A 19,625-nucleotide genomic window follows, 5' to 3' on the forward strand; every position below is an offset into this window, starting at 1 on the left:
CACTATCAGCCACTGTTTATAGCTTAAACCAAAACTCAATCTACCTATCTACTATTATCTGTTAAGCAACATCACCTACAATAATATTCACTCTAACATCACTGATCTACACACTACAAATTGCTGTCACCTTTATGGAAACAGCTTGGAAATCTTTCTCAGAAATATTATTTGTACTTTTTGAACCAGACTCCTATGACTTTATCACATATTCATACCAAACATTTAAAGATGGGGACTTTATACTCAGAGATGCTTATTGTTCCAGCATATACTACAGCATGTACAAAGGAAAAAAAGCCAGAAGTATCTCCTATGTCCAACATGTACCAAAGTGCAAAATACAATTTGGTGTTGAAATATATATTGAAAAACAAGCAGCTCTTAAAATTCTTCATTTGAAAAACATTTAATGATATTGGAAAAGGGTCATGATGATGCAGTCAATGTTAAGTGGAAAAGTATACAAATGTATCTATGATGTGAGACATAATTACACTGTGTATATAAAATAGAAGAAAAAAGAGGGCTGCTAGGAAAATCACCAAATTATGAGCATACGAGGTTGTTTTCTTCTTAATCTAATGTGCATTTGATATTTAAAATAAAACCACACATTATTAAAGCCTTTTTTTAAAAAAAAAAACAATATTTAATTACATCAAAGCCTTTATCATTCTTGTTTTGCTTCATGCACTTCGTGCTTGAGACTAAGCATACAACTATGCCATGATCTCTAATAGACAAAATGAGACCCACGCCAAGTTTAATGTGTAAAATCTTTCTCTTATGTTGCTTAACAGTTGATAGTTTTGATTGTTGGAGACTAGAAATTTCTGCTGCTACATTTCTTTCTTTTTTTTTTTTTTTTTTTGAGACGGAGTCTCGCTCTGTCGCCCAGGCTGGAGTGCAGTGGCGTGATCTCGGCTCACTGCAAGCTCCGTTCCCAGGTTCATGCCATTCTCCTGCCTCAGCCCCCGAGAAGCTGGGACTACAGGTGCCTGCCACCACGCCCGGCTAATTTCTTGTATTTTTAGTAGAGATGGGGTTTCACCGTGTTAGCCAGGATGATCTCCATCTCCTGACCTCGTGATTCGCCCGCCTTGGCCTCCCAAAGTGCTAGGATTACAGGCTTGAGCCACCGTGCCCAGCTACATTTCTTTCATAAATATTTATAAGACACTTAATTCTAAGTGTATACTGGAATAACATCTCTAAGTGCCTAAGGCAGCTTCCATTTTTTAAAACCAAACTACATTAGTTCACTTTGTTAAATTGGAGTTTATTTTCAGACTTTTACTATGCTGCAATCAACTCACATTTCTGTCTTTACGCACATATGCAGATAAACTTAAAAAATGTAAATATCTTGACCTGCCTTTGTTGTTCCAAAAGCTATGGGTCACCATAATTTTTTCAAAGACACAGCTAAGGTATCATCTAAAAATATCGCACCAGTTTATTCTCTCATCTATAATGCATAAAGGTTTCCTCAAACCTTGTTAGTATTTGGTATCAAATTGCTGATGTTTCTCAATATAAAGGAATGAAAAACTGTATCTCTTTTTATTTTTTAATTTTGCTATAAATTCTGGGATACAGGTGCAGAACGTGCAGGATCGTTACATAGGTATACATGTGCTAGGTGGTGTGCTGCACCCATCAACCCTTCATCTAGGTTTAAGCCCTGCATGCATTAGGTATTTGTCCTAATGCTCTCCCTCTACCTGCCCCCACCCCCCGACAGGCCCTGGTATGTGATGTTCCCTTCCCTGTGTCCCTGTGTTCTTATTGCTCAGCTCCCATTTATGAGCAACAACATGCGATGTTTGTTCTCAGCAAACATCATTCTCAGCAAACTAACACAGGAACTGGGAATGATAGTTTGCTGAGACTGATGGTTTCCAGCTTCATCCATGTCCCCGCAAAGGACATGAGCTCATTCCTTTTCATGGCCGCAGAGTATTCCACAGTGTATATGTGCCACATTTTCTTTATCCAGAGAATCACTGATGGGCATTTGGATTGGTTCCAAGTCCCTGTCATTGTAAATAGTGCTGCAATAAACATACGTGTCCATGTGTCTTTATAGTAGAATAATTTATATTCCTTTGGGTATATGCCCAGTAAGGGGATTGCTGGGTCAAATAGTATTTGTGGTTCTACATCCTTGAGGTATCGCCACAGTGTCTCCTACAATGGTTGAACTAATTTACACTCCCATCAACAGTGTAAAAGCATTCCTATTTCTCCACAGCCTCTCCACCGCCTGTTGTTTCCTGACTTTTTAATGATCGCCATTCTAACTGGCATGAGATGGTATCTCATTTGTATTTATTTATGAATGGATGTGGTTTATTATTGTTTTACTGGTTTTTATGTGAATACTGCCTTTATCCTTTTGCTCCTCTTTTCCTACTAGATTGTTGGTCTAGAAATAATTATAATAATTTGTAATAATTTGTGAAGTTGCTGAAGGCAATGGTGGATGTGGAGTGTGAAGTAAGTAACCTTCTAAGTCTTCTCCACAAATGACAAGAAATAACTTCAGTTATGGAATTTCTTGGCAAACCCACAACCTCCGCATCCCTAGGCCTGAAGCAATGCCCAGACCAAGAAATAACTGTGAGTTCCTCGCACTCCCACTGTCCTGTACTGCTGGGAACTGAGGCAGATGGAAAAACTGCAGGGTAGACTGGGGAGGATGGCTGACGAGGGGTCCTGGGGAAGAGGTGGAGCAACCAGCAGAAAGGTTAATCCATCCTGAATCTGAACCACTTAAGAAGTAACCAGGCAAATGGAGCAGCCGACTGAAAAGGATTTAAAAGTTTGAGCCACTTAAAGGGCCAAGTTCAGCACTGGAAAAGACAGACTTTGTTTAAATGCAGCAGCATGATCTTAAAGGAACAGTCGTTTATACAAACATGCAGCTTCTGGCAGAGAAAAAGGCGGGAAAGGAAGGAAGATGGCTCCGTGTGCAACTCGGTGGTAAAAAGAATAAAAGAAAAGAGAGAATGTTTTAAGGTCCTGACACACCAAAGAAAATTTTATAAATGGCCTTGTGCCCCTTCCAAATCAAACAAACCTGCTAAAAGTACTGGATTTTATTAGGCTGACAGAAAAGCATGTCATTAAACTAGGAATCTTGGAAAACACCACACGATCATAATGATGAACAAGCAGAAATTAAATCTACACAGAACAATGGCAGAAAAAGAGTAAATGAACTTCCACACAAATTGACTGAGGAATCTCCTACCCCCACAAAATAAACCGCTATGAAGCACGAGAAATCTATAAATCTACACCCCTAGCCAAATTAAACATTCTCAAACATCCGAGACTATAACAAGAACACTTTAAATCAGAAGCTCGAAAACCAATAACTGAAATGGAGAAAAAACAGGAAGAAATGAAAGTAGTTCATTGAAATCAGAAAATAAATGGAAGAAAAGAAAATCATTTCAGAAATGAGTAAGTTACAAGGGGGAATAAACTCAAATAAAAATTCAGTAAGTAGCAACTAAAGGCAGGTAAAAATCCAAGACAATGAAAACAACATTAACAAAAAATAAGTCAGAGAGAAAGCAATGGAGATGGAAGACAGGCTGTACAACAGTTAGCAAAGTGTTTGTCACAAGAAAACGGCCCAGCAACTTTGAAATTACTTTATGTGTTTACTAGGTTTGAGAAAATTAGTAACTGAATTGTAGATAATGGGAGAAGGGATTGGCACAGTTGGAGAAAAAATATATAAATCAGAGAAAGTTAGCAGGCTAAAATGAATTCCACGGTATCAGTTTGGACTCAGAAGTATCAGTATAAACGCATAGTTTTTCGTGTGTGTGTGTGTGTGTGTGTGTGTGTGTAAGTGTACAGATAAATAGGAAATAACTAATAAATAGGCCTGGTGCAGTGGCTCTTGCTAGTAATCCCAGCCCTTTGGGAGGCCCAGGAGGGTGGATTGCTTGAACTCAGTAGTTCACGACCAGCCGGGGCAACATGACGAAACCCCGTCTCTATAAAAAATACAAAAATTAGCTGAATGTGGTGGCTCACGCCTGAAGTCCCAGCTACTTGAAGGGGCTGAGGCAAGAGGACTGCTTGAGCCCGGGAGGCGGAGGTTGCAGTGAGCCTAGATAGCATCACTGCACTCCAGCCTGGGCGACAGAGTGATACCCTGTCTCAAAATAATGATAATAATAATAAATTTAGACTTTGTGAGATACGTATTATTTCTGATGTATATATGTGTATATGCACATATGTATATACATATTGATATGTATATTTAATATATTATGTCTAAGAAATTTTTTCAACCCTTTGAAAAGGTTAAAATTCTCGGCCTGACACAGTGGTTCACACCTGTAATCCCACCACTTTGAGAGGCCAAGGCGGACAAGATTACCTGAGGTCAGGAGTTCGAGACCAGCTGGGCCAACATGGTAAAACCCCGTCTCTACTAAAAATACAAAAATTAGCCAGGCGTGGTGGCACACACCTGTAATCCCAGCTACTTGGGAGGCTGAGGCAGGAGAATTGCTTGAGCCTGGGAGGAAGAGGTTGCAGTGAGCCGAGATCATGCCACTGCACTGCACTCCAACCTGGGCAGCGACAGAGTGAGACTCTGTCTCAAAAAAAAAAAAAAAAAAAAATAGTCTCAGCTCACTTCAGCTTATACAATAGACTTCGGGCAGACCCTTGCTCTAGGCCCAGAAGTAACACCTCACTTCTCCTCTCAATTAGTGAGAACTTGTCTCATTACTTCTACTAGACGAAGGAAGGCTGGGAGATGGGGCTGACTTGTGTGCTCACTGACAGAATGGAGTTGGCCCCTATCTCATCAGTCCTGCTATCCACCCATTTCTCTGTTCTGGAAGAGATTTTTCTTCAGCTTTAAATGTTTTTGGCCTTGTTTTAGGATAGAATCCCTGGTTAATGGCATAGTATCTGAGGGCTCTGACGTCCATGATACTTTTTTTCTATCATTAATGAGTGAGTAAGAAAAATGATTTACTGGCAACCTAGAAGGAATTACTACAATCCAAAAAGTTAATTAAAACTCATGTTTAATTTCTTGGTTATTTGAGTGATAGAAAAAAATGAGTAAACAAATAAATAATTTAAATAATTCACAGTTCTTAACTCATGTCTAAGAGGGCAATAGCAATATATCCTCCTAGAAGTGAGGGACACAAGTCTAAGTGCTAGTGAATCAGGCTGATTAGTTGACTTTGAACTTTTATTCTGTTTTTGCATCTAAGAACTTGAAGGAAATAATCAAATTTTGTATTATTATGTCAAACAGATCCTTACCTACTTCTGAAATCAGCAAATGTCAAAGCTAAGTAAAAAATAGAAAAATTCTAAACCACCATTTCAATATACATGAAGGAATAGATAGATTTGTATAATTAAAAAATTAGTTGAGCAGCACATTTTTGTAAATGTATAAATATTTTAATCAGTAAAAAAGTAAATGCCTAGTTATTTCTCTATTGTTCACATTTTAGTAATTTTGAAGATGAGAACAATTTTATAGAACAGTATTGAAAGAGTTGCCAGAGATGAAAATATCTGGGGAAACTGACAGTCACTATGCGCTTGTTCTTTAAAAAAAAAAAAAAAAGGTGTCATTTTTCTCCCAGGGGAAAAATTTTTTTCTGTTTCTTTTTCTGGGCCGTTACAAGGTACTTTGTACTTAGTCTGCTATCCCCAATTAATGCCAACAATATGATCTCCAAGGGAGATGACTTTAATTCCACCTCTATTTCTAATTTCCTCACCAGCCAATTCTTCATAGATAGAAAGTCTGAGCTTTAATAATACAGGGCAATAGAGACAGGAACATTACACAGACTTCAGCTGAGAACTTAGAAGGGGAGAAAAAAAACTTTAAAAAACCTAGTGTAGTTTCTTAGGCATGGATCTTTCCCTCTCTTTGACTGCTCTCAAACTTTGAGACTGTAAGCTTAAATCAACTTTACTTTCTGAGAAGGTCTTAGATCCCTAAATCCATGTTTCTCCATACAGCTTGTCTTCTGTCATTCTTTAATCCTTTTTGTTTTTAATTTCACTGTATCCTCTAAGAACCTTAAGAATTAAAAAAATATATTTGAGATGAAACATTTATTGGGGTCAAAAGTTACAATAAAAGATGCTGTTTGAGGGCATGAATTGAGTCTTGCACGTATTTATAGTGCTTACATTTTCTAGTGCAATAGTTTGCACATAATAAAGGTGTGTAATAAAATGAAGAGCATTTCTTTCATTGTACAAGATGATTTAAATGGAACCAGTGCACACAGTCATTGTGCACTATAATAAATTTCCTTCCCATTCAAACATTCTTATCTTTGCTGCTACCATTCACTTCACTGGGAATATAGCATAAGTTCACTTACCCATCCAGTCAAATGAAAACCATACTTCTCTTTTGAGTAAAGTATTTAAATGTATAAATTAAAATTTCTAAGAGTTTTCTATTTCTCTGAATTCACATTGTCTCAAATTATATATGCTTTTGTGAACTTTTATATCGTATATTGGATTGTTGTGGCCCTGTCTTCTTCCAACTGAAATTAAATTCCCTAAGAGAGTAAGCATTATTCAAAATGTACCTTCCCCAGAGTACCCAGCAGGGAACTCTGCACATCATAAATATTCAATGAGTGTGTTAAATAAATTCATTCTTTAAAAAACATGACAAACATTTCTCCTTTATTTCTCAAACTAGAGATTCAAATATTTGAATGACTACTTTAGGAATGTTCAAAGGCATTATAAAAAATAGTAAACAGTCTTCTTTTTGGTTTGTTTGCTTTTTGTTTGCATATGGCCACATTGGGTATAACCACTGTGATTAAAAATAAAAGAGCTCAAGACTAGACAATATATTGTTTCTTATTCTAACATCTGAGGCCTTGGTAGAATACTTTTAATGAAAATGTTGTGTGGTCTATCGACAGACTATTTGTGTCTCCCAAAATTCATAGGTGGGAGTCTAAATACCCAATGTGACAGTATTTGGAGGTGGGGCTTTTGGGAAGTAACTAGGTCTTAAGGGCAGAGGTCTCATAAATGGAATCGGTGCTCTTATTAGAAAAGACACAAGATTAATGGATTAATCTCATAAATTGATTATATTATCCAATCTAAAAACGTACAGTGGCTGGCTGCTTTAAAAACAAGATCCAGCTAAGTCCTGCTTTAAAAAGACTCACTTCATCTTTAAGGACACATTGAAGACTGACAGTGAAGGGATGGAAAAAGATGTGTCATGAAATCGGTAACCAAAAGACAGCAGAAGTGGCTAAACATATTAGACAAAATACATTTTAAGTTAAAACTTGTAAACATAGACAATGAATCTCATGATACAATGATAAAAGGGTCAATTCATCAAGGAAATGTAACAGTTGGTAATATATATGCACCTAATATCAAAGAATTTAAATATATAAAGCATATATGAAGAGATCTGAAGGGAGAAATACACAATAATAGTAGAGAACTTTAATACCCCACTTTGATACTGTTATTGTAGCAATACACTAATAGTACAGGACTTTAATGCCCCCAATTTCAGCAATGGATAGATCATCCAGGCAGAAAATCAAGAAGAAAATATAGGTCTTAAAATACACTTTACGTCAAAGGAACTTAACAGACACATACAGAACATTCCATCCAAAAGCAGCAAAATGGACATTATTTACAAGTGCACATGGAATATTCTCCAGATTAGATAATATGTTAGGCCACAAAATAGCCTTAACAAACATAAGAAAATTAAAATGGTATCAAGCATATTTTTCAACCACAATGGTATGAAACCAGAAATAAATGAATTTTGGAAAAATTATGTGGAAATTAAACAACACACTCCTGGGACAACCAACGGGTCAAAGAAGAAATTGAAAGGGAAATGAAAATATCTTGAAACAAATGAAAACGTAAATACACATACCAAAACTTTTAAGATGCAGCAAAGGCAGTTTTAGGAGGGAAGTTTATAGTAATAAATACCTACTTCTTTAAAAAAATTAAAAAGATCTCAAATAAACAACTTCACTTTACACATCAAAGAACTGGGGGGGAAAAAAAAGAGGGAGAGAGAAAACCAAGCCTAAAGTTAGTAGAAGAAAGGAAAATAACAAAGATCACAGCAGAAATAAATGACATACACACTAGAAACACAATTAGAAGATTAATGAAACTAAGAGTTGGTTTTGAAAAGATAAACAAACTTAACAAACCTTTGATTAGACAAAGAGAATAAAACTCAAGTAAATAAAACTATAAATCAAACAGAAGACCTGACAACTGATATCAGATAAATATAAAGGATCATAAGAGACAACTATGAACGACTATATTCTAACAAATTGAATAGCCTAGAAGAAACGTATTCTTAAAAACAAAACAACAACAACAAAAAAACACTTTCCAAAACTGAATCATGAAGAAATGGAAAATCTGAACAGATCAATAAGGAGTAAGGAGATTGAATCATTAATAAAAAGTCTCTCATCAAAGAAAAGCTGAGGGCCTAATGGCTGCACTGCTGAATTCTACCAAACATTTAAATAACAAACATCAATTTTTAAACTCTTCCAAAAGGAGAAAAACATGGAACGATTTCAAACTGATTTTGCAAGGTCAACATTACCCTGATGCTTTTACCAAACAAGACACTACAAGAAAAGAAAATTACAGTTCATCTATGATAAGCATAGATGTAAACATCCTCAACAAAATACTAGCAAATCAAATTCAACAACACATTAAAAACTTATACACCATGCTCAAATGAGATTTATGATTCAACATGTGCAAATAAATAAATGTGATACATCACATTAACAGAACGAAGGACAAAAAGTTTATGATCATCTCATTAGATGTAGAAAATCATTTGATGAAATTCAGTATCCTTTCACAATTAAAACTCTCCACAAATTAAGTACAGAAGGGTACCTCAGCACAATAAAGGCCACAGACGACAAGCCCACAGCTAACATCCAACACAGCACTAGAAGTTCTAGGCAGATAAATCAGGTAAGAAACAGAAACAAAATGCATACAAATTGAAAAATAAATAAAATTGTCTCTTTTGCAGATGGCATAATCTAGAAAACCATAAAGACTTCACCAAAAATCTTTCTGGACTAATAGTTGAATTAAGTAAAGTTCAGGATACAAGATCAACATACAGAAATTAGTGGCATTTCTACACACTAACAACCAATTATAGAAAAAATAAATTAAGAAAATGATTTCATTTACAAATGACATCAAAATGAATAAAAATCCTTAGTAATCAATTTAACCAAGGAGGTGAAAGATATATACATGGAAAACTATAAAACACTGATGAAAAAAATTGAAGGAGACACTAACAAATGGAAAGACATCCTCTGTTCACGGGGTAGTAAAATTAACATTGTTAAAATGTCCACACTGCCTAAACCTATCTACAGATTCAATGCAATCCCTATCAAAATGTCAATATTTTTCACAGAAATAGAAAAACAATCCTAAAATTTATATGGCATCATAGAAAACCCCAAAAAGCTAAAGTAATTTTGAGCAAGAACAACAAAACTGGAGGCATCACACTTCCTGGTATCAAATTATATCAGAAGGCTACAATAATTAAAACAGTATGCTACTGGCATAAAAACAGACATGAAGACGAAACAGAATAGAAATTACTGAAACAAACTCATACATATATAATCCACACTTTTTTGACAAAACTGTCAAGAATACACAATCAGGAAAAAAAAATCCTCTCTTCAATAAATTGTTAGGAAAACTGGATATTCACATGCAAAAAAAGGAAAGAAAGAAATTGTATTTTTATCTTAAGCCATATACAAAAATCAACTCAAGGTGGATTACAGACTTACATGCAGACCTGAAACCAATAAAACTCCCCCCCACCAAAAAATAGAAGAAAAACTCCTTGCCACTGGTCTATGGTTTTTGGATACTACACCAAAGCACAGGCAATAAAATTGCAAATAAACAAGTAGGATTATACCGAACTGAGCAGTTTCAGCAAAGCAAAGTAAATAATATCATGAAACCATATATCCAAAAAGGGGTTAATATCCAAAACACCTAAGAAACTCAATATCAAAAAAAGAAACACACATACACACAGACAAATAACCCAATTAAAAAATAAGTAAAGAACCTAAAGAAACATTTTTCCCAAGAAGACTTACAAATAGCCAACTAGTATATGAAAAAATACTCAACATTACTAATCATAAGGGAAATACAAATCAAGACAATGGGTTATCACCCCACACCTGTTAGATGACTATTAACAAAAAGCCTAATAATAGAACGTGTTGGCAAAGACGTAGAGAAAAGGGAATCCTTGAAAACTGTTAGTGGGAATGTCAATTGGTTACAACTATTATAGAAAACAATATAGAGCTTCCTCAAAAAGTTAAAAATAGAACTACCATACGACCCAGAAATCCCACTTCTGGTTGTATATCCAAAGAAATCACTATCTGTAAGAGATATCTGCACTACCATGTTCACTGCAGCATTATTCACAATAGACGAATTGTAGAAACAATATAAGGATCCTTCAATGGATGAATGGATAAAGAAAATGTCATATACATACAATGGAATATTGTTCAGCCTTAGAAGAAAAACCTGCCATTTGCAACAACATGGGTGAACCTCGAGGACATTGTGTTATGTATAATAAGCCAGACACACAAAAGCAAATATTGCAAGATCTCACTTATGCTTGGAATCTAAAAAGGTTGAACTCATAGAAGCAGAGAGTAGAAGAGTGGTTACTAGGTATTAAAGGAATGTTGGCAAAAGAGTACAGATTTTCAGTTATAAAAAGCATTAAAAGTAAATAAAGTTGATGCATGAAACAGGTGATGGCTCTCTACTCTCTGCCATAAGAGGATATAATAAGCAGACAGATGACTTCAAACCAGGGGGAGTGCCCTTCCCTGACATCAGATGTGTAGGCACCTTGATCTTGGACTTCTCAGCCTCCAGAGCTGCGAGAATAAACCTTCATCATTTAAACCAGTTGTCTAACATTATTTGTTACAGCAACCTAAGCTAAATAAAAAAAATATACACTCTATCTCCTGTGATTGGTAAACTTTTCACTCCATATTTTCCATAAATATTTGTAGAATTTTTAAAAAATGGATAAATGTCATTGAAAAACTATCTTCTAGTCACTCTTCACCTCAGGGAGCTTGATCATTAACTATAATGCCAGCTCTGCTTTCACGTGTACAGATGCCTGGCTTGTTCGATGGCTGAGAAAGCACATTGAGTTCCTTGTCCTCAGAAGGTACATTTGTCAAAACCCCTATGTAAACAGAACACAAAGTCACTAAAAGATGAGGATGTCATCATAGGAGAAAACAGTAAAACTTTCTCTTTTCGGTTCAATAGCCCATTGTTAAACAGCCTCACAAGGTTTCACATCTCACTGCTTGGGAGGCACTGGGAATTCAAAGATACCGAAAATGTGACAAAATATAAAAAGAAAAGATAATAATATCTGAAATAAAAACAGAACTGAATTAGTAGGAATGTCCTGGATGGGTCAGTGAGTTTCAAACTTTCTCTGCATTTATTTGCTGAGGAATGTAGAGAAATGCTTATTTAGGTCCTTTGCTTAGTTTTCAACCAAACTGTTGACACTTCAGATGTTTTTGTTTTTTGTTTTTGCCTTAGATTTTCAGGCATGAGAAATAACAAGCAGAACACCTTTGCTAATTATTATCACTGAAATTAAAGCATATTATGCTTCATGATTTTAAATGGACTAGAATTGAATTCTAAGAACACCTTAGTTCCTTAAAATACAGTATTTATAGTTTTTGTTTAAAACATGTATTTAAAAGATTTGTGGCAAAACAAGAGTTGTAAAAAGGTAAATTAGGACTAAGACTTAATAAGTCTTATCATTATATTTACATTCTGTGCCAAATTTATTAGTTTGAAAACTTTGTGCAGGTATCATTGTAATTATCATTTTTGTGAATTAATTTGTATCTATATAATGCATAGTACTGGTTAATACATATTATTTGTATTTTCAGATGTTTTTCAATAAACTGTTACTTTCTCAAATGCCTAAAGAATACAGTGTTACAGGTCTTACTTAAGTAGAAAATTCTACCCATAGATAAATGTAAAAATACTGAAGGAAGATGCAGAAAATAGTTTCTAAATGGTCAGGGTTTGACTGCATATATTTTCAAGTGAGTACTTATTCTTATGAATCTTGTAATTCCTATATCTATATAGAATAAAGACCTTCATCGTATTATCAGAGGTACAAACTCCTTCCACCTTTTTAAACTCCTGTAGCATATGAAGTTTTCTGTTCAAGGCTTCTATTTAAAGTCTTTTCTTTATTATGTTCCTACAGGGATTTCAAGGGCTGCTTCTAGATCTCTTGCTTTCTACTTCAGTTTCAAAAAACCCTACTGGGGTTTCTATTTTTGTATTACTTCACCAGATGTCCAAACCATTTAAGACATGGCCTCTAAATCCTTGACAGCTATTTGAGGGTGTCAGTATGTTCTCAATTCATTTCATTTTTGCCTGATCTTGTCTTGCATTTTCCTATGCAAAGAATAAAACAAACATCTAAGAAGTGCCAACTAGGTGCAAGTCACTGTGTTAAGCATCAGGGGGACAATATAATACTTGTTTTCCCGTCTTAAAGAACTCAGACAAATAAAGGAGAATAGAATTTGTCAACATTTCTTATAGAGTCTACGAAATTGACCGCTACAATTTAGATTAACTCTCTTGTACCCTTTCTGAATTTCTGCTCCTCCATTTAGTACTAATTATTTAATTCTAGAATTATAAATTCACTATTTTTATCTTAGGGTGAATAAGTCTGTGTGACTCCTTTAACCTACTTCCCTCTTACCAGGCTTGCTGCCATATTTGGTGCCCTGTCTTGTACCCAGTATTCCAACTAAGCAAAGCCATCAATCCCATCTACTCTAATACTTAGCAAAGAGGCTGGTGAGCTCTTCCTACCACATTTAATGCCATTCTCCTAACAAATGTAATGTCGACAGTAACTCTTCTAATCTTGGTCTACATGAGGTAATTGGTTCAAACTGATGAGAACAGAACTGTAAAAACATTTTTATTGTGAAAACAGTTTTTGGTCACAAGGATTCAAAACAAATGATTTTGTTTTTGCCTTGAGGTTTAGGCTAAATCTCATGAAAAAGCAATGCAGTTGTTTTGAATTGGATTTTTCCAGTCAACCTATGTTCAAGAAGTAAGTTTATCCATATGGAACTTTGGTGCATCATTTGAGTATGCAATTAAAATAGCTGACAACACTAAAATAGCTATAAACAAAGGGTATTCATGAGAAAGAGAATGTTTTATAAATAGGAATAATTAATACCACTACTATTAATAATAACTACAGTTGTTATTGAGTCTTTATTATATGTCATAATCTAAGGTGAGTGCTTCGTCTAACTAAAACCTTTTAGCTCTGTTTGACAGAAGACCTCAAATAACAGAGCTGTAAACAGAGTCTGAAATGTAAAAGTCTGAGAGAGCAACTAGAATCAGTGCCAGCCAGCTTGATGGGCATGTGGCCTGGGCAGTCACACAAGGTCCTGCTTGGCTTCATACTCTTCAGGAGCCATATTAAAATTCATATTATATATACCAAATACAAATTCCTTGAATTTATGTTAGGCACACAAAGTCCAAGGGGAAAATGGCAGACGTGGATAAGAAGAGGAGATCCATGCACTGCCTGCCATTCCTTGTGTCATTTGTGTATAACCTTCATGTATCTAATAAGCATAGAATCCAAGCAAATCTACTGTATGTTTAAGTTTGGTGAAACTCAAAGCAAGTACAACATAAGAGTGTTATCTCTAAGACTTGGTGGGGTACTTAACACATCAGAGGTCATGCTTTCTGCTCAAAGAAGAACTTGCTTCAAATGTGAAAAAAAAAAAGGCAAGGACATTCTAAAATATGCAAACTACCAAGGAACCCTATTGAATTCTTTCTTACACAGGTTACTTACCTGTATTAGCTATCACTTACACTGATAAGGATGGTATAGAAGAAAACGAAAGACATGGCAAACTAGAGTTCCTTTTCCTTTTACTTGCTCCTTACTCAACAGTAAGCCAATGTGGATAGTGTTGGCACAGTGTGAACTTACTTGGAAGTGAAATAAAAATTATTGTGTTAGTTATATTTGACATTTTCACTATTTTGGCATGAGGATGCATAAGATATTAAATATAAATTGTGTAATTTCAGTAATTATGCATATAAGTTAAATTCTCTTATATTTCCATTTAAAACTGGCATTCTAAACAATACAAAAATAAACACTAAAATTCATGCAAATAATTTACTAGGTTTTTTTTTTTTTTTTTACTTAGAATCACATTAAATAATAAGTAGAAAACATCATAACAAGTCTAGAGAGAGACGAAGGAAGAAAGGAAAAAGTTTTGTATTTATGTACGTCTAATGACATTTTCCCTATTTTCCCTTGCTTTATAACAAGAGGATCTCACGTTTTCATTTTGCACACGGCCCCACAAGTTGCAAAGACAGCCTTGCCAGCACTAATATGGTGCCCCACAGTGTCAGAAACCCAAGTTTCTTCTATCCTGTTGCTGCATTATCTGTGGCCTTACTGTAATGGTGCAGTATCAACTTCACAGGAAACACAATGCCAAAACAGATTAAGGTAAAGAACACACAATGCTTTCTCTTTTGGTGAGTTTAAGACAAATGTGACAAGATTCTTCTGCTTTCTATGGTAAATCAGAATTTTGTTATATAAATACAACCAATGCAAGCAAAGCTGGGATATAACATCTTTAATGACCAGTTAAATTTTATAGGTTCCTTTATCAAAGAAAAAAGTGGACACTGGGACATAACTTGCTGTATCTGCCATGCAAATTAAAAACGAAAGGCTGGGAGGAATCAAAGAATGGCAACGTGGCACAAAACTGGACATACTGGGAAAGATTTGTCCCTGAGGAAACGTGTATATCAAAAAAGAGAGAGAAACAAGTGGAGAGGGTATCTGCATTAGTGAGGAGATACGTTAGGTAAAAAAATAGAAGAAAAAGTGATATTACTTGAAGAATACTTTAAAGAATGAGCCTAGGCTGGATTCCCAAAGATCAAAAAAGTTGGCTTGTATCACTAGCTATGTGACTTGGCGCAAATGACTTTATTTAAATTATAAATTCCTACTTCACAGCATAGTTTTCTAAGAATTACAAGTAATATGTTTAAACTGCCTAGCACAGTGTTTGACATATAATAAATACTAGTTCAATCATCATTTTAATTTTCATTTTTAAGATGAAAAACACTTTTATTAATTCTACTGTGTTTTGTATCTATGGTAGACATTTTATTTCAAGGTAGTATTTTAAAGTGAAACAAATATAAACATTTATCAACGTATCACTATTAGTTATTAATATATTAGTTTTAATAAATATTGTAATATATGAAAACTATATCAATATACATGTAAAACATGTAAATGTTAAAGCAAAGCATTTTAGCTAAACTTAAACTGTATCAAGGAAAGGATAATCTTGAAGTATTTTCATATTTAAATCCTCATATCTAGCAACTTGGAATAATCTATTATGTACTATGTTAATAAAAACTTATAACTCTATTGCTAGCCTGCAATAGACAGACATCTTTAACTCATTTTATCTTTGTCCTCTGTGTTCAGTCTGGTGTCTGTATAATTGGTTGGTCATACTGCACAAAATCATATAAATACATTTAATAATAGACTGAACTTGAAGTATCTTTTATTTAATTAACTTGAATAAAGTGTATCAGCATTTTGGAGAACTGAATAATTAAATAGGTCCATATTATTATCCCCATTTTATAGATGGAATCATAGATACAGAGATATTAAATAATTTGCTGAAGAACATAGATTCAGTCAATAGCAAAGATAAATTGGGAGTGATACTCAAATTTTGCATTAGGAGAAACAGTTCAGCAGAAATTTCTGCTACATCTGTATTCTACATAGAACACTAAATTGAAATTATTACAGTTCTCATTATTAATATTCATTCAGTATCAAAAATATGCTAGGTACTATAATATACACAGAATGAGATAAAACCCCCTAATCCCAGTTCAACAATCTATCTAATCCTCCCAACTTATTACTAGTACATCCAAATGGGTGTTTTATCACCTTAATTATTTTCAAGGAATGATGCCAATAGCAAAGAATCTTGTAAATCTAATTGCTAAAGATAATACATCTCATGTTCACCCAAGTAATACTAAACTTTTCTATTATAAAACTGAAGGCAGTGTTTGAAAATGCATGCTATGCCTAAAAAAAGAACCATGGGCACCCACCATAAATTGAACAGCCCTATTAGTGAACTTACTAATTTGGGGTGTGTCCATATACCAACAGTAAATTTTAGTCATAATTTTATAGAGATATTCTTATTCTATTGATATATGAATGAGATACTGTGCTAGCTACATTTCATTCTCTGTAAACCATCATCCCAAATACCCATGAAGTATATATTATGCCTAGTGTACATGCAAGAGGAGAAGGCTCTAAAAAGTGATGGAATATGTCTAAGGACACATAGTAAGATGACAAATGCATAGCTGGGCTTTAAGTAACTCAAGTTCTTTCCATTCCAACACAATTACTCTCTATTGCTGTATAACTTTTGGCTAGTCTTAAAACATACCACTAGGTTCAAACCTTAAAACATACCACTAGGTATGTGTTACAACTTTTGGAGAACTGAATAATAGGCCTGTATTATTATCCCCATTTTACAGATGGAATCATAGGTACAAAGATATTAAATAATTTGCTGAAGAACATAGATTCAGTCAATAGCAAAGATAAATTGGGAGTGATACTCAAAATGTGCACTAGGAGAAAAAGTTCAGCAGAAATTTCTGCTACATCTGTATTCTACATAGAACACTAAATTGAAATTATTACAACTCCAAAAGTTATGCAACAATAGAGAGTAATTATGTTGGAATGGAAAGAACTAGGAGCAAACTATCGCAAGGACAGAAAAAACAAACACTGTCTGTTCTCACTCATGGGTGGGAGTTGAACAATGAGAACACTTGGAGGCAGGGTAGGGAACATTACACACCCGGGCCTGTCATGGGGTGGAGAGAAGCGGGAGGGCTAGCACTGGGAGAAATACCTAATGTAAATGACAAGTTAATGGGTGCAGCACACCAACATGGCACATGTATACATATATAACAAACCTGCACGTTGTGCACATGTATCCTAGAACTTAAAGTATAATAATAAAAATAAAGACAAAAGAGAAATTGTAAAAAAAAAAAAAAAAACTAAAATACAAATGTATTTGTACATTGTCCATTTTTATTTTGATCGTTAAAATTAAAATTACTGATATATTTGAATTTATTTTAACAATATTAGTTTGTATTTTAAAAAAGAGGAAGAAAACTTCCTTTCTTGCCTCTTGTGGAATGATTTCTTTTCTTCCCTTTTCTTGCCACCGGTTTGGAAATCTGACATTGTTTTTCTATTTTTAGTGGTTATTCCTAAAATGTTTAGATATACATATTAGGGTTAAGTTAAAAGCTAATCAATTTCTCTTAGTATTCTACTATGTGAACATACCAACATTCACTTCATAGTCCTCTATTAACTTTAGATTATTTCAGTATTCAGTACATTTTCAGTATTAAAAGAATTCTATAATGAGTATTTCTCTCTGAATATTTATCTGCATATTTGCAAACCTGTGTGACTATTTCTATAGTACAGACCTTTAACAATGTAATGATTATGTCAGAAGTTATATACGTTTAACATTTTGATAGCTATTTCTAAATACTGTCCAAGAAACATATAAGCAATTGTACTGACACTAAGAGTGTGTGGGCATACCTGTTACCCTTTACCATCACCACTTCTTGTCCTCCTGTTTCTCCTTCTCCATTTTTTCTCCTTAATTTTTAATCTAATGGGCAAATAGAAAGTATCTCATTGTTGGATACTTTGTTTGGAACTTTTTTATTATGGTAAAATTTATACAATACTTGTTTTGACCACTCCTGAGTGTGCCTTAACCATTTGCTAGTGGCATTAGATATAGCCACAGTGTTGTGCTATCATCACTACCATTTGTACCTAAAACTTATCTCCAAGAGTAACTCCATACCCATTAAGCAATAACCTCAGTCCTACCCACTCCCCCTAGTAACTTCTCTTCTACTTTCTGTCTCTATGAATTTGCCTATCTATGTACCTTATTTGAGTGGAATTATACAATATTTTTCCTTTAGTGTCTGGCTTATTTGCATAAGCATATGTTTTCTAGGTCCATCCCTCTTACATTGTATTTAAAAATTTCATTCCTTCTTTTAAGGCTCAGTCATATTCTACTTTAGGTATATACCTTTCATCTGTTAATTGACACTTGATTGCTTCCATGTTCTAGCTACTAGGAATAAGACTTCTGTGAGCATGGATATAAAAATAAGTGTTTTGAGTCCTTACTTTCACTTTGGAGGGTATATATCTGGATGTATAATTGCTTATCATATGGTAATACTATTATTAATTTTTCCAAGAACTGTATTACTTTCTCTATAGTGGCTGTACCATTTTATGCTCCTACCAGCAAGACACAATTCTAATTTCACCACATCCTCTCAAAAAGTTATTTCCTTTTTATTTTCTTAATAATAGCTATCTTACTTGATGAAAAGAAGTAAATGTAATTTCCACTTTCCTTTTTTTTTTTTTTTTTTCCGAAATGGAGTCTCGTTCTGTCGCCTGGACTGGAGTGCAGTGGTGCAATCTCGGCTCACTAAAACCTCCGCCTGCTGGGTTCAAGAGATTCTCCTGCCTCAGCCTCCTGGGTAGCTAGGATTACAGGCATGTGCCACCATGTCCAGCTAATTTTTTGTATTTTTAGTAGAGATGGGGTTTCATCATGTTGGCCAGGCTGATCTTGAACTCCTGACTGCAGGTGATCCACCCGCTTCCACTTTTCTAATGATTAGTGATGTTGAGCATCTTTCCATGTACTTAGTAGCCTGTACTTAGTAGCCATTTATACATTTTCTTTAGAGAAATGGTGTGAAGTGGTATACACTGTCCATTTTCAGAAGGGGCCTTTCAAAAATACATTTGGCCAGGTGCAGTGGCTCACGCCTGTAATCCCAGCACTTTGGGAGGCTGAGGAATGCAGATCATGAGGTCAGGAGATCAAGACCACGGTGAAACTCCGTCTCTACTCAAAATACAAAAAATTAACCAGGCCTGGTGGCGGGCGCCTGTAGTCCCAGCTACTCGGGAGGCTGAGGCAGGAGAATGTCATGAACCCGGGAGGCAGAGGTTGCAGTAAGCCAAGATCACGCCACTACACTCCAGCCTGGGCGACAGAGCAAGACTCCATTTCAAAAAAAAAAAAAAAAAAAAAAAACTAAAATACAAATGTATTTGTACATTGTCCATTTTTATTTTGATCGTTAAAATTAAAATTACTGATATATTTGAATTT

The sequence above is a fragment of the Mandrillus leucophaeus genome, unplaced genomic scaffold (genome assembly GCF_000951045.1).
Source record: "Mandrillus leucophaeus isolate KB7577 unplaced genomic scaffold, Mleu.le_1.0 Scaffold715, whole genome shotgun sequence".
NCBI lineage: Eukaryota > Metazoa > Chordata > Mammalia > Primates > Cercopithecidae > Mandrillus > Mandrillus leucophaeus.